The 16,946-nt window shown below is 38.9% G+C and overlaps 1 protein-coding gene across 9 annotated transcripts in view; it reads left to right on the forward strand.

Moving 5' to 3' along the window:
• TTC17 (tetratricopeptide repeat domain 17) overlaps positions 1–16,946 on the forward strand; it is a 122,093-nt gene that overhangs the window by 1,352 nt on the left and 103,795 nt on the right. The gene's annotated exons all lie outside the window — the stretch shown is intronic.

Below are 16,946 nucleotides of genomic sequence, written 5' to 3' on the forward strand. Positions count from 1 at the left end.
TTTATTGGATGGCATTTTCTATATACCTAACATATTAGAAGAAATTTCCTTTTCATGGCCATACCATTTTAGATTTAAAAGATAGGTGTGTGTTTCAGAAACTAGATTAAACACTGCTAGTTCTTTCCTTAACAAAAGGTTAGAAATCTTCTGTGAGTCCTGGCTGCTTCCTCCACCCCTTTTCTTTTGTTTCCTGGTGATAGTTTTCCCTGAGGCCCTCATGAAGGGATACATGGAATTAAGTCACTCTTGCAATTTGGGGAGCCCTTCTCCTATTGGCTCTTCTGCAATATTGTTTTTGGCCACAGCTATTTATATACTATGACATTGACTTCTCCCTCCCATTTTGGTGTCCTGCCACTCGGCCAAGGAAGTAGCCCATCTGAAAAGTGAAAGCTGGTAGAAATGTATTATTTGCTGAACCTTGCAATGGGAAAGTAGAACCTGATTTGTGTAAAAAAACAAAACCAAAACCAAATTCTTTCTTTTTGCACATTCGATACTTATGTTTTAGTGGGGGGGGGGAAGGTAGGGGTTACTGTTAACTTGCCTCAGAAAGGGAGAAATCTGAAGAATCTTTCGGAAATCTGCCAAGTACCCCTGCAGTTAGTAGTTAGGTTTAAAGTTAGGAAAGCAAGATTTCTTTACTACAAGCTTTTAAAAATTATCTTTTTCAGTGAATTTTCCAATACTTTGCTACATAGCATTTACAATGTTAAGTTCAGAGAACCACAAAATTTTATATCAGAAGAAATAAAGTTGGTGTCTACAGCATAACAAGAAGAGACTAAGGGGGTGCCTGGGTGGCTTAGTTGGTTAAGCGACCCACTCTTGTTTTTGGCTCAGGCCATGATCTCTGAGCTCAGCATGAAGTCACTTGTTCCCTCTCCCTCTGCCCACCCCCTAACCTCCCCATGCGTGCACTCTCTCCCTCGAATAAATTTAAATTAAAACAAGAAGAGGCCAGGGAAGGAAAGTTGGATTTAATCTGAGGGAAAAGCAACACTTATAAATAAAGTAAGAGAGTTGAATACATGATCAGCTTCTGAGTGCCACTCTGATAGTTGTGTATGCATTATCCATGCTGCCCTTCCTGGCAGTAATTTGAATGCAGGCAGAATCCAAACCTCAGTTTTGATTGTAATTAATTATCACATTTGTTTATGGTTATTAAAGAATTGAAAGATCCTTTAGTATATGGATTTGGGTATACTACAAATCTATTCATATGTTCAGAAACAATTAAAAGTTGTACATATATATAGGACATATATATATATAAATGGTATATTATATATATAAATGATATATATGGTGCAGTCGGTTAAACAACTGCCTTCGGCTCAGGTCATGATCCTGGAGTCCCGGGATTGAGTCCCGCATCGGGCTCCCTGCTCGACGGGGAGTCTCCTTCTCCCTCTGACCCTCTTCCCTCTCGTGCTCTCTCTCTTTCTCTCTTTCTCAAATAAATAAAATCTTTAAAATATATATATATAAATGATATCTTAACTGATGTACCAAATGCCTTGCTACTTGTTTTTCGTTATAATAACTGAATGAGAACAGAAGGGTGCTTTAATTTTAAAGTGGTCTAATATCAGGGAGAGGGCTAAGGGCAAACTGAAATGGCAATCTTAGAATATTAGAGTGGCAAATACCTTTTGAAACTCTTTGCCTGATATTTAAACCTGTCCAAATTAGATATAAGAGGTAATTGTTTTCCATTTTGAACTGGAGAAGTACTTATGAATTAAAAATCTGAATTGCCCAAAATACAGATTTACACAGGGATAGTTAACATCACTATAGTTAAAGTTTTAAGTACATTAAGCAGTTCTTCCCAGAAGAAGAGAACATTTGTTTGATTTTTCTATTTCAAGCCTTAGCAAATGATAAAGGAAAGTACCCACAAGTCAGGGACTGCTGACTTGTGAACATGCAAATGTGTTGGAAGCCCTAGATCTGTAAGGGGCTTGAAATGGGGCTTCAGTTAGAGCCGGAAGCAGCCATTCCTCCAGGCAGCCTCCTCACTGTCAGAGCTGTGGTTGCTTCTGGCAGTAGCAAGTAGTGAGCACTTGGCGTGGCAGCTCAGGGAATTGTTCCTTTCCACAATCCCTGCCTGAGCTGGGAAGCATGTCTTATATGTTTTTAGGTTCCATGTTCACTGAGCTGCCACTGAACTCCCCGGAGCATTGTCCAGGGAATCATGGAGCTGGGATGTGAAGAGAATGCTCTAGTCTCTAAGTTCCTGTCCCACTGCAGTCAAGGGACAGCTAAGAAAAGGTGCTCCGCTTCTCCTCAACTATAGGTTTTTCTCCCAGCTTTGGGCTTTGACATACCTCTGATCACCTAGTGACCCCTGTACCCTAAATAAAGCAAGGATCCTTGGGGTCCATGGACTTAAGTAGTGAGCTATTATCTGGATTACTAGGAGGATCTATGTGTAATCAGGTCAGTGGATCATTTGGTTGACTTCATTGTGAAGAATAGGCTTTAAGATAAATTTTGTGGGTTTTTTGTTTCCTTTTTTTCTATTTTTTTCTTCATTACTAGTATGGCAACATTTATTTTCTATTTTTACCAAAACCGTCTGGAGAGTCACTTGAATGGAAGGTTAAATGAACTTTTGTGAATTAGCCTAAGATCCTAACCATTAATGTATCACATCATTTCTGTGGAAAAAACAACATTCCATGTTCTAAATTACCAGGTAACAGATGAATTCCTGAAATGTTACCAGTTTGTCTTAGACTTACTGAATTCAAAAGTGGTACTTCTAGCCCTGGGTTCATTGCCTCTTGATAGTCTCTTTATAAGTGGAGGTCTAAAACTTGAAGTAAATAAAGAGTATAATCATTACCAACTCTGTCATAACATTATAATACTTCTTTTCTTGGCTACTGTTTCCCTCTTCTCTAAGATCCATAGAACTTTAGATTTGGAAACAATTCTTAAAAGATATGTAGTACAACTCATAGGAGAGAAAGTCGTCCAAAGTCACACAACTAATGAGTGGCATTTAGTGATAGCAGTTAAGTAAAAATCTGTAGTAGCATGCAGGTGAGCAGCTTGTACTCAGTAAGATTGAAGTACTCCCGCCCGCTTCATAGTACCTACAAATGAAAGAATAGAAAGAAAAGGAAAAGGAAAAATGGGAATAATGAAGTAAAAAGTCTTCTCTTGGCCAGTTTGCTTTACCTCTGCAGAATATTTTGTGGTGACTTTTAAGTTGGGAGTGGGTGTGAATTAGGTGTGAATTAATTTGGGGTTATTTAATCATTTTGCCTTCTCTCAAGCTAATGTGTTATAGAGTACAGATCCTTTTAACCGCTTAGAACAAATGAGGTTTCTAGTAAAACAGATGCTCTGAAGCCTAGCAACCTTGGCATAAGAAGTGTTTGACAGGCAGTTATTTCAGCAACTGTGATTTGGGCAAGAGCTGTCGGATTTAGTTGGACAGACAGGCTAAATCTTAATCTCTTGGTCTTTAATAGTTTATAAGTGAAGGAGTGGTTTAATTTGGGTCTGATACTAAGTAATTGCTTCATCTGGGAGAGGGCATCCAGATGATACTATGAAGCTGACAGCTTTCTTTCAGTACTTTTCGAGCCCATCTTTTTGTCATAAAGTGTTGTTTCTATGTTTATACACTTGAGGGATTTACTTGGACCTGAGAGGTCATGGTGGCTTATTCACTAACTTGCTAAACCTTTGCAGTTTGTCCTAGACGTTGGCATCAAAGCGATTCTCATTCAATCCATTTTTTTAGACTTCCCACTATTACCTTTTTTTCTTATAAATCACCCAGGTGTTAACTTTGTTTATACTTACAGTAGTTAATAGGAGCTTATAAATATACAGAAGTAAATTATAACTTTACTTTTCCCAGTTACTTATTGAACAAATATTTATTGTCTGCTTATTTTTCACCAGCCCACTGTGCTTTGATGAATATGCACTTTTCCAATGGCAACTGTGACATGAAATTCTCATTTTTCCTTGAGGGTGAGCAGAGTACAGGTCCTTCTTAACCTTTTTTTCTTTTTTTCTTTTCCCTGGCCCTTCTTCCTCCACTCATCTTTTAGATCAGCAGTTCTCAAACTTCACTTTGCACAAAAATAATCTGGGGTGCTTGCTTAAAATACAAATTCCCAGGCCACTAAAGTGTCTGATTCAGTAGGTTGGTGGTAGAGCCAAGAATTCTCCATTTTTATCAAACCCCTCAGGAGATTATGATACAGATGGGTCACAGATCATTCTGAGAAATTCAGTTTTATATATTGCTCTACCTCCAACTTCTGTTCCAGCCTTCTGTTTTTACTCTTTACATATACCTGGGCAATCTCATCTTTTCTCAGGACTTAAATTAGTATATATATGCAGGGAATAGTCACCTTTCTTTCTATAACTCCTATTTTTTTCTCCAGGGTTATAAATTCAGGATCTCTCTAAACTTTTAATTCCATGTGAATGTCCTCTAAGTACTTCAAGCTTAATACGACCAGATCTCATTTTTACCCTACCCACACCTGTGTCACGCCATTTTCCCAAATTGAATGAAAGATCCCACCGTTCACCATCCACCCATTTGCCCAAGTCAGAAATCTAGTTGTCTCCTTTATTCCTTACCAAGATCTTTCCATTTTGCTTTCTTTTTTATTTTTATTTATTTTATTTATTTTTTTATTATGTTATGTTAATCACCATACATTACATCATTAGTGTTTGACGTAGTGTTCCATGATTCATTATTTACATATAACACCCAGTGCTCCACGCAGAACGTGCCCTCCTTAATACCCATCACCGGGCTAACCCATCCCCCCACCCCCCTCCCCTCTAGAACCCTCAGTTTGTTTTTCAGAGGCCATTGTCTCTCATGGTTCATCCCCGCCTCCAATTTCGGCCCCTTCATTCTTCCCCTCCTGCTATCTTCTTCTTTTTCTTTTTTAACATATAATGTATTGTTTCAGAGGTACAGGTCTGTGATTCAACAGTCTTACACAATTCACAGCACTCACCATAGCACATACCCTCCCCACTGTCTATCACCCAGCCACCCCATCCCTCCCACCCCCCACCACTCCAACAACCCTCAGTTTGTTTCCTGAGATTAAGAATTCCTCATATCAGTGAGGTCATATGATACATGTCTTTCTCTGATTGACTTATTTCGCTCAGCATAACACTCTCCAGTTCCATCCAGTCATTGCAAATGGCAAGATCTCATTCCTTTTGATGCCTGCATAATATTCCATTGTATATATACACCACATCTTCTTTATCCATTTCTAATTACATCTCTTGCCATAGCCACTACTGTGGCTCTAATTCAGGCCACCTGATTCTTGCCACGGCTTCCTAATAGTTCTCCCTGCCCTAGTCTTGTCCTGTTTCCAGTCCATTCTCATCAGTGCAATTAAACTAATCTTTTATTTTATTTTTTTTAAAGATTTTATTTATTTATTTGACAGAGAGAGAGAGACACAGTGAGAGAGGGAACACAAGCAGGGGGAGTGGGAGAGGGAGAAGCAGGCTTCCCGCGGAGCAGGGAGCCCGATGCGGGGCTCTATCCCAGGACCCTGGGATCATGACCTGAGCCGAAGGCAGACGCTTAATGACTGAGCCACCCAGGTGCCCCTAAACTAATCTTTTAAAACCTTCTTCGTTTTGTTTAATTACAAATTTGAATTACAGACGTAATGTGTGGCATTGTAAAAATAAATGCTTGATGTTATGGGAGTATTTAAAGTAAGAAAGTGAAGTCCTCCCACCTCTCTCCATTCTCACTCCCCAAGGAAGACTACCTTGAACAGTTAGTTTGGTGCATATCCCAGGATATGGTCCTCCTTTAACATGTCTTGTGATCTGGCCCTTCCTTGTCTCTAGTGTTATCTTTGCTCATTCTTGAGTGCCTCACCCGCGCCTCAAAATACATACATATACATCTTAGCTATATTTAACACTTGTCAGTATCCCCAGATATATGCTCTGTTCTCACTTGCCTCTGGGCCCTTCCACATGTTCTTCGCCTGAAATTTCCCAATCTGGCTAACTCAATACTCTTCACAACTTAAACATCACTCTTAGAGAAGCTTCTAATGCCCAAGTTTGAATAAGCTGTTCTTTCTGTGTGCTTTCATAGTATCCTGTATTCCCTTAAGGACATTTACCATGCCATATTGTGTCAATTTACCTGTGGAAATGCCCTACTAGACTACTACATGCTCCATGAAGGGAGAAGCCATATCCGTCTTCTCTGCACCTCCTGCATCTTTCATGCTTAATCCCTTAGGCTACAATAGTTGTCTGTTAAATGGATGACATAAAGCAGTGTGAGAACCGGTTCCTGCCCTTCAGGAATTTACTACTGTGTGATTGAAGCATTACAGTACTCACTAATGTAATAGTCATCCTGGAGGCTAGCCTACCGGAAGCCTCAGACTCCTGGAAGATCTTTAAAGCTCCAAGTAACTCCTCAGTGAGTCAGCCATTGGGCCTTCATAAAAGGTGCTGTATGCACGTGAGAAGAGCCGTACTTTCAGAGATCACTCTTGGACTGTCTTCTGTGGTCAGATCGTGTATGCAAAGGAAGTAATCCTTTGTCACTGATGATATATCTAAAAGGTCAGCTTTATTGCTCAGGCATTGAAACGTATGGAGAGGTGACAAGAGACAAGGAAAAAAAAAAACAAAACTATCATCAGAAAGGGCAGAAGCGAGATGGATGAGAAATGGCAGCTGCATTGTTGAGGGGGGATTAGGATCAGCTGTGGGGTTCAGCAGTTGTTGCAGTTTAGAAGCAGCATTGGTGGAAGTGAACAGAAGGCACTCTGACAGTGAGAAATAAGAGGGCTTGCCAGTAGGTCGGGTCAAAAATTAGGACAGCTTTGCACTCCAGAATGTAGGGAGCAGGGTGTGAGCCCTACCTGCATCTCAGTTAGACTCCATGGTGGCAAAAGCAAGGGGAATTCCTCTGTTGGGTGGCTCTTTCAGCCAGGCACCTCAAGAGAGTTGTTTGTGCTCATGGGCTCTCTTTGTATAGATCTCTCTTAAAGCCACTCCAGTCAGTCCTTCATCCCTGGGACTCTTGTCACGATATCCCGGGGCCTGCCTTATTGCCAGATTTGTGCTCTGCTCTCAGTTATCTCTCTTAACCTCTGACCTCCCCAGCCAGCACTTGTTCTCAGACCATATTGAACTGTTTCCTTCCATGGCTTCCAGGACATACACTCCTGGCTTTCTTCTGAATCCCTGACCATGACATTTCATTCTCTTCTGCTGAATTCCTCTTTTCTTTGTGAATCTTAAATACTGATGTGCTCATCAGATGATCTTATGCAGTCTCATGGCATAAAATATGATATATATTCTGAGGATTCTCCCAAATCATATCTGCAGTCTCTCCCTGAACTCCAGACAGTTGCCCACACAACATCTCCACTTAGCTGTCTGATAGACACCGCAAATACATCATGTCCTAAACTGAACTCTTTATTTCCCATCCCACCACACCTGTTACCAAATTGCTCAGGTCCAAAATCTTCCTCAACTCTTATGTCTCATACCTAATCAATAACCTGTCAACTTTACTTCCAAAATGTCTCCTGCATCAAGCCATGTCTTTCCACCCATACTTCTTCCATCCCTAGTCTAGACTCTCTTCATCTTCCTCTTAGACCTAAGCACAGTAGCCTGCTAACCAGCCTCCTTGCTCCCACTTTTGCATCACAGAGTCTTTTCTCCCCAGATCCAAAGTCTGGTCCTATGATTCCTTTAACAGATGTAGAGGAAGAAAAGGAAAGAGCATCAGGAGACATTCATTGGTTTCCCATCATACTTTTAAGAATAAAACTTGGGAGTTTTACCATGGCCTGTAAGGCCCTTGCAAGATCTGGAACCTGGCCCCTGACCATCTCTGTGCCCCAAATACCACTTTCCTTCTTGTGTGCTGTGCTTTAGCCATCATACTGGCCTTTGGGGTGGTCTTTAGAGCACAAAGTTAGTTTGTTCCTGCTCCCTCTGTTGCTTGAAAAACTTCTGCAGACATCCTTATGGCTCATCACCTCTCTTTTCAAGTCTCTATTCACATGTCACCTGTCTTTTGACCACACTATCTAAAACAGCATCTCCTTCCATCACTGTCTTCTTACTCCGCTTTATTTTTCTTCATAGCACCTATTTTCTGTTGTAATATATATTTTATTGCCAGTCTTTCAATGAAAATATTAACTTTTTCATAGAACTCTGTATGGTCACTGAGGAAACCCCCATGCCTGAAACAGTGGCTGAAACATCATAAACGCTCAGGAAATATTGAATACTTAAGAGAAAGGGAGAGTACCTGCATGTATGTGTGCAAGCAGTTATTCACACTTTTTTAAAAGATTTATTTATTTATTAGAGATGCGCACAAGGAGAAGCAGGCTCCCTGCTGAGCGGAGAGCCCAGTGCGGGGCTCGATCCCAGGGTCCTGGGATCATGACCTGAGCCAAAGGCAGACATTTAACTGACTGAGCCACCCAGGTGCCCCAGTTATTCACACTTGTAATAGCTTTTGCATATCAGCACAGTGATGGGCCACCATCGTTTTGGTAGTCTGGAGAAAGCACAGTGCATTTACTTTATTTTTTTTTAAAGATATATTTATTTGAGAGAGAGAGAGAGCATGTGCCCATGTGCGTGCATGTGTGTGTGTGTGTATGAGCAGGGGCTGGGGCAGAGGGAGAGAGAGAATCCCTAGCAGACTCCCTGCTGAGCATGGAGCCCAACCTAGGGCTTGATCCCATGACCCATGAGATCATGACCTGAGCCGAAATCAAGAGTTGGCTGCTTAACGGACTGAGCCACCCAGGTGCCCCACAGTGTATTTACTTTAAAGGGGGCAAGCCAATTCATTCATTCTCCCTGTTAAAAATAAAAGGTCTAGACTAAGACTTCTTTAAGAATGTAGTATCTCTAAACCAGAGTTGTAAAATGGTGCTTCAGATAACCTAAATTCCGATTGGCTATTTAGATATATTACCTCTTCAACATACCTTTGATGATATGCTCAAAGAACTTTGAGATTGTGGCATTATTTAAATTATTGAATACTGTATAAATTTAGGTAAGTCATTTAACATTAAGACATTTCTTTATTATAAACATGTACAAAAGAAGCATTTATTAAAAATCTATACCATCATGACAATTTTATATAAGCTAAAGTACATATTTGTTTTCAGGACCTACTACCAGAAATTCACACTGGACAGATCAGATTGTGCTTTCCATATTTATTTAACTACTTCATGTGTCTAACTTTTGAAAAGAACTCATTTATGTATTTGTTACTAACATCTTATTTCAGTATTTACTTATCAGTGAGGCACTTATTTAAATTGAAATCAGGTGACCGGCAAGAGAGACCACACACACCACCCACCCACACACCCACACCCAACCACACCCCAACAGCCCTTTCTACCTTGAGTCTAATTGCTAGGTGGAGATTTGAGATGGGTAGTTAATCCTTAGTAAAACTCAAGGGAATGATACATGCCAAAAGTGGTCAAATGGAGTCAGGAACATTTTTGTTTGAGCAAGTATTTGCTGAGAGCTTTTTGTGTGCCATTATATTTGGCAGACTTAGCTAGCTCATTACACACATCTTGGAATGCTTTCTGTGTTAGGTAGGTGGGATACAGCTGTGAGGGAGATATGGTCCCTGCCTTCACAGAGTTTGCATTTTATACAGTCATACATGGAAGCGACTCTAATTTGGGATAAAGTCAACTTTTTTTTTCTGTTTTTATTTTTATTTGCATTTATTCTATGCAGAATTTACTCCCAGGCCATAAGTTTTTGTTTCTTCCGTTTCTTCTGGGATATCTTTTTCTTCTGTGCCACCTCCTCTTCTGGCTTAGGAACACTTTGCTCTTTTGCAGTGAGGATCTCAGTGTGGCAGGGAGAGCTCATGTGTGGGTTAATCCGACAATGAGCCCTGTAAATTCTATGCCACATCTTGGGGGCTTTGTTCACCTGGATTTGCTCCATGACCAGAGAATCTACATCTAAACCCTTAAGTTCAGCATGACTCTGCATTTTTAAGCATGTGCAGTAATGGGGCACCTGGGTGGCTTAGTCGGTTAAGCGTCTGCCTTCAGCTCAGGTCATGATCCCAGGGTCCTGGGATTGAGCCCCGCAGGGAGCCCGATTTTCCCTCTCCCTCTGCCTGCTGCCCCCCCTTCTTGTGCTCTCTGCCTCTCTCTGTCAAATAAATAAATAAAATTTTTTTTAAAAAGCATGTGCAGTAAAAAATTCACTTTTCTTGAGCCACTGACCCTTGTGCAGCCCCACTGTTTGGCCTGGGCATACCTACCACCTCCACCATTGTATCGACAGAATGGCACGCACTGCTTCTGCAAAGTGACATCTTTTAGATACTTGGTGGCTTTTCGAATATGCATACCCTTGATAGCCTGGGCAGTTTCATGTGTGTTCTTAAAGTGAACATGAAGAGTTGAACCTCCTGATTTGCATGATTTTTTAGGGTTTTCTGGGTCAAACGAATAGGGAACCATTTTCAGAGGCCACTTCAGGCCGCTTCGGGGAAGAGAACAGGTAACTTTTATAGTAATACAATTTTTTTTTGCTTTTTAAAAGTTTTTTTATTTTAAAAAATTTTTTATTTGCTTCTTAAAAATTTTATTTTTATTATATAAAAATAATAAAAATTATTTTATACATAATACATATGTATAAAATATGTATAAATTTTATACATTTATATGTATTTAAAAATACATTTTATTGTAATGTATACATTACATCATTAGTTTTTGATGTAGTGTTCCATGATTCATTGTTTGTGCATAACACCCAGTGCTCCACGCAGAATGTGCCCTCTTTAATATCCATCACCAGGCTAACCCATCCCCCCACCCCCCTCCGCTCTAGAACCCTCAGTTTGTTTTTCAGAGTCCATTGTCTATTATGGTTCGTCTCCCCCTCCGACTTACTCCCCTTCATCCTTCCCCTCCTGCTATCTTCTTCTTTTTTTTTTTTTAACATATATTGCATTATTTGTTTCAGAAGTACAGATCTGTGATTCAACAGTCTTGCACAATTCACAGTGCTCACCATAGCACATACCCTCCCCAATATCTATCACCCAGCCACCCCATCCCTCCCACACCCCCACCACTCCAGCAACCCTCAGTTTGTTTCCTGAGATTAAGAATTCCTCTTATCAGTGAGGTCATATGATACATGTCTCTCTCTGACTTATTTCTATAGTAATAAAATTTAATGTCTATTTGACTGAACTCTTTACCAAGTGTTTTCATATTCATATCTCATTTTATTTTCCTGTAGACCCAGTAAGATGTGTGTATTGATCTCTCTGTTAAATACAGAAACTTAGGCTGAGTATGGTTAAACTCCTTGCACAAGGCCATGAAGGTAGGAAGTGGCAGTGTGTGAACTCCAGCTCAGATCCCATCCTAGGCTCTGTTCTCTGTACTGCTAAGCATTACTACCAGTATAAAGAAAAATAGTTCTGTAGTTTTATCTATAATACACCAATATATTTTTTAATTTTATAATTGAATTTAAAACTAAAATACACGATCATAGTTCAAAACGTTTTTTTCAAGCTACTTAGTATGACATAAAATGAAAAGTGGAAGTTTCATAACCACTCACAGTCCTTCCTGGAAGTAATCACAGAATTATTTGTGTATTCTTCCAAAAAGTTCCCATGCAATTGCCTCATATAGATTTTTTAAAAACCACAACTGGAAACATTTTATCTCATGACTAGTTTTTAATTCACTTAATAAGAGGTAGATATCTGTCAGAAATGAAAAGCTACTCTCTTTACTCTTAAAAATGCATAGTATTTGGTTGAATGGCTATTCTATAACTTATTTAACCAGTTCCCTAATGATAGCCATTTAGATTGTTTCCAGGCTTTTACTATCAAACAATATTGCAGTGAGTGAACATGCTCATTCATAGATCTTTGCATGCTTCTGTGAGTATATTTGTAAGATGAATTCTTTGAAATGGAATTTCCTGGTTTGAAGAATGCATATTTAATTTTCTTAGATATTGCCAAATCCTCCTTTTAAAGGACTACATCAGGAGTGTTTGAAAATGCCCGACAGTGTTTGGGATATGTCATCTTTGTTTATATAATCCGATCCTAGTGAAAGACCCCTTATCCCATCCATTGCCCTAGCGAACAGTGTTGTGCCCATCAGTGAAAGTATGAAAAGGAGCCTTCAGTTTGGTTTGGTTTTCTTCATAGAAAAATTAAACCTTTGTCGTTAATGCTTAGTTCACACTTGTTGGGATTGCAGTAAAAGAAATTAGTCAAGCTGACCCTCCCCCATGTTAATACTGTTTGATGAGTAATCAAATTGAACTTTATTCAATCGTGTCTTATAGCAGTGATTTCTAGCATGAAATAGCAAAATAATTTCCTGACTGTTGAGTTTGCCATCACCTGAGTAATGATAAAATTAAGGTTCAACTTCTGGCACTCATTTTAGTGTCCCTTTTCCAATATTTGCTTAACAAATCTTAATTTGACTGTCAACAACATCCCATAAACTGAGTGACTTAAGCAACAGAAGTGTATTTTCTCACAGTTTTGGAGTCTGGAAATCCAAGGTCAGAGTGTCAGAGTGATCAGGTTCTGGTGAGAGTTCCCTTTCTGACTTGCAGACGAGCTGCATTCTGGCTGTGTCCTCACATGGCAGAGAGAAAGAGAAGGCAAACTTTTGATGTCTCCTCTTATAAGGGCACCAATCCTGTCATATAAACCTATGACCTCATCTAAACTAATTACCTTTCAAAGGCCCAGTCTCCAATTACTGTCACATTGGAGGTTACATCTTCAACATATAATTTTGGGGAGACACACAGTTCAGTCCATAGTATCCATCTAAGAACTTTCAAGCTCACACGTGCTTTTTTATCACCATTGAGCCTGGCATCATGCCTTGAACTTAGTGGGTACTTGCATTAGTTTTCTATTTGCTGCTGGTAAAAATTACCACAAAGTTAGTGGCTTAAAACAACACAAAATTAACATCTTATAGTTCTATAAGTTAGAAGTCCAACCCATGTTTCACTGGGCTAAAATCAAGGGGACAGTAAGCTGCATATCTTTCTGGAGGTTTTGGGGGAGAGTCCATTTCCTTACCTTTTCTAGTTTCCAGAAGCCACCCACATTCCCTGGCTCTGACCTTTCTTAATGACGTCTCTCTCTTTCACCTACCTATTTCACTTTTAAGGACCCTTGTGATTAAATTGGGCCCACCTGGATAATCAGGTTATACTCTCTGTCTTAATTAAAGTAATCTGAATAGCAACCTTAATTCATCAGCTACTTTAATTAACTTTTGCCATGTATCCTAACTAGTCCCAGGTTCTGGGATTAGGACATGGACATCTTTGTTGGGCTATTATTCTGTGTTTGATAAGTATTGGCTGCTGGAATGAGAGTCACTTCTGAGTTAAATATAAAATAGCTCTACCTGCACAGCGACATTTTTCTGTATATATTTACAAGAATATCATAAATATACAAATGAGAAATATCCGTGACTCTTGAGTCCTGATCCAGCAATTCGTTTTCTTTTCTTGTAAAGTTGTAAATTGTCTACTTTATTCATTTTGTTATTTGTATGTTTCCTGGTGACACAAATCAGAACATGTAGACTGGTAGCGCTTTTATAAGAAGTTGTTCGTTTGTTGTTATTGTTGAAAATGGTTATTAACTTGCTTTCAGTGAGGACATGGTGATTGTGTGATTTGAATGTTCTCATAAAATTGGCTGCAACAGGGACGCCTGAGTGGCTCAGTTGGTTAAGTGTCCTTGATTGCGGCTCAGGTAGTGATCTCAGGATCCTGAGATTGAGCCTCGTGTCAGGCTCCCTGCTCAGTAGTCTGCTTGAGATTGGCTCACCCTCTGCCTCTCCCACTTGTGCTTTCTCTCTCTCTCCCACCTCTCTAAATAAATAAATAAAAAGTGTTTTAAAAAATTGGCTGCAACACTGTACGTGGTCCAGTCTAGATTATAGCTGTATGATACACTTCAAATACCTAGATTGTTTTAAGTGCATTTAAGCATTTACAACTTTATCTTCCAGGAACTGTGAAAATGAGAAGGTAAAATCTAACTGAGGGTAAAACATTAGAAAATAGAGATATCAGGCCATTAAAATTCATGTGATCAAGATTTAGTATTTTTGTTTGTTTAAAGTTTATTTTAGTTTCGATAACCTGATTTCTGATATAAAACTGAGGCATGTTTTTTTTTAATTTCTCTTTAAAATTCCATATTGTACAAGTACCCTAATGGCCAAAAAAAAATCATCTTTAACAAAAATATTTCCAAGTCCTGATAGTTCATAATGATAGTGTTTTATTGATCTGATAGTATTTCTAGTAAAAGATCTCCTATATTAGAGTTTTGAAAATTATTATAGCCAGGAGCCCATGTAAGTTCCTCTCAAGAGGCGAGGCTGGACTGGTATTTTGTTTGTGAACTTGCACTTCTCTCAACCTAGAGGAAGGTGCAGGTCCATGATGGTTAGACTTGAATCCTGAGGAAAGAATCGCATGCAGTCGGGCAACAGACTTCTGTCTCCCTCATTCCATCCTTCTGAACTCATCTTGCTTGCCCCTGAATTTGCCTGACAGGAGTCACAAAGGTGAGGGTTCTTTGGGCAGTCATTTGAAAATGGTAGTGAACTAGATTTGAAATAAGGATAAAAATCTGAGGAGAGTAAGGTAAGGAACAAGAAAATACAAAAGATGTTACCTTTTTGAAGTGTTTTGCCTGGCCCCACATATGGGAGAGGTACTTTTTCTCTATGAATATATAAGGAAAAGCTACAAGACTGTTCCTCAGACCTAAGCTTTTTTGTCATTACAGTTGTTTTCTGTTTAAAAATACATGTATAGCACTCTAAAGTTTCATTTTCAAAAAAGACCGGTAGATAGCAATAAAAAAAAAAAAAATGTGTTTGTTTGAGAAGAACAGAAAACAAGAAGATAATCACCTAGAGGCCCACCATCTAGAAACCACTGTTCATAAAATTGTGATGTAAACTATCAGATGGATTTAAAGTGAGGCAATGAGGAAGATTTTTTCATAAGTACACAAAAGAAGAAATACCTATGGCCAACAAAGAGATTAAAATGTATTCGCCCTTTTCCCTGTGTTCTTAAGAGTGTGTAGAAACTCGTGACTGTTGTTAGGAATTTAAGTTGACTCAGCTATTCTGGAGAAAAATTAGCAAAAAAATATAAATTTAAAAGTGCAGTCCCTTTAACCTAGCAGTTCTTTTTTTAGGAAGAAAATAATTAGGCAGCAATCAAAAAAATTTATAAGGATACTCATCTCAATATTGTTAAAAAGGGAGAATAACTAAAAGCCCATATTTTAATTAGTAGGAAACTGGATAAATAACTTTAATATAATATTAACTAAATAGGATGATATAGATTTATATAGATCTATATTCCTGAGGAAGAAATCTGATAAAATTTAAGAAAGAGTGAATAAGGGAAGGATACAATATAGTAAATACGATCCTGTTTTTTTTAAAAATATTTATCTGCGTAGCTGTGTGTGTGTGTCTGTGTGTCTGTGTGTGCGCGCGCAGGCGCGCGCATTGAAGTTATCCTGACATAGTTATCTGACAACAGGTATCTCGGAAGGTGACGTTTCCAGTAACTTTAATTTTCTTTATATTATCCATAATGTATTTGTTTTTCAATAACATACATATTTAGCTTATGATCAGAAAAGAAATTTTTTTTTCCAGTTGAACTTTGTTAGAATTAAGTGGCATAAGGACAGGGAGAGCTAATTTTGCCCATGATACAATGAGCAACCTCACTGCTCAGAAATAAATAGCCACTGCTAATTGGAACCTTGGTTTAATTTGACAAATTGACAGTTTGAAAAGAAACTTTTAGCTGCAGCTTTGGAAAGAGTCCCTAGCTAGAATGAGAACAGATTTATCCGGGCTAATTGGAAGAATGATCATTTCATTCATTTGAACATTAGATTACCTCAGTGGTGCGTGAGACTGGTAAAAATGTGATGCTTTTATAGTAGTGTTAAATCTTTTATGGGGGTAGGATATGAAGAGTATAAGGAACTTTAGAAGTCATCAGGTTGGGTCCCCTCAGTTTATAGATGAGGAAATAGAAGCCAATGCAGGGAAAGTGGTTTGCTTTAGGTCACATAGCCAGTCATAGACCTGTCAAGGACTTATTTTGTCATGATTCCTGAGGACTAGCCATAGGCCTCCTTTACAGATAGTCATCACTGAATGATAATGCCGATGGAGATGGATTCTCTAACAGATGTGACATCATACAACTTCATCAAGGAATCAACAGTGTATTAAGTGTCTGACATGTACCTGAAAGCCTATTAAGTACTGGAAGTAGAAAGACGAATACAAAAAAAATTTTTTTGGAGAGACAGACATACAATAATTAAACAATATAATAAACACTATTAAAGAAGTATGTGAAGAGTACCGTGGGAGCTCAGGAGAAGGGTGGCTTCACAAAAGAAATGTCATTTGAGCCCAGTCATTTGGCTTTCACCAAAAGCATAAGGTTATGTTCCAAGTAGGAGTTCCAAGTAGGAGTGTTCCAAGTAGGGGAATTAGCATGTGCAAGGGAAGGTCTGAGAGCCACCAGAGTAAGAGGATACCCTAGGCAGAGGGCCCAAGAAAATTCAGCAGATGTTGAGAAATAGCATCAAGACTTCTGTATTGAAAATTTTTATTGGAATGTTTGAACATATTCTAAGTGCTGCAGATACAGTTTGATCCATGGCTGAAACAGTATAACCATGATAGGTTTGTTCTCTGTCTTCACTTCTCCATTTCTTTAACCCCATATGAGATGACTGGTCCCCATAACTC

This window comes from Zalophus californianus, chromosome 11 (genome assembly GCF_009762305.2).
Source record: "Zalophus californianus isolate mZalCal1 chromosome 11, mZalCal1.pri.v2, whole genome shotgun sequence".
Lineage (NCBI taxonomy): Eukaryota > Metazoa > Chordata > Mammalia > Carnivora > Otariidae > Zalophus > Zalophus californianus.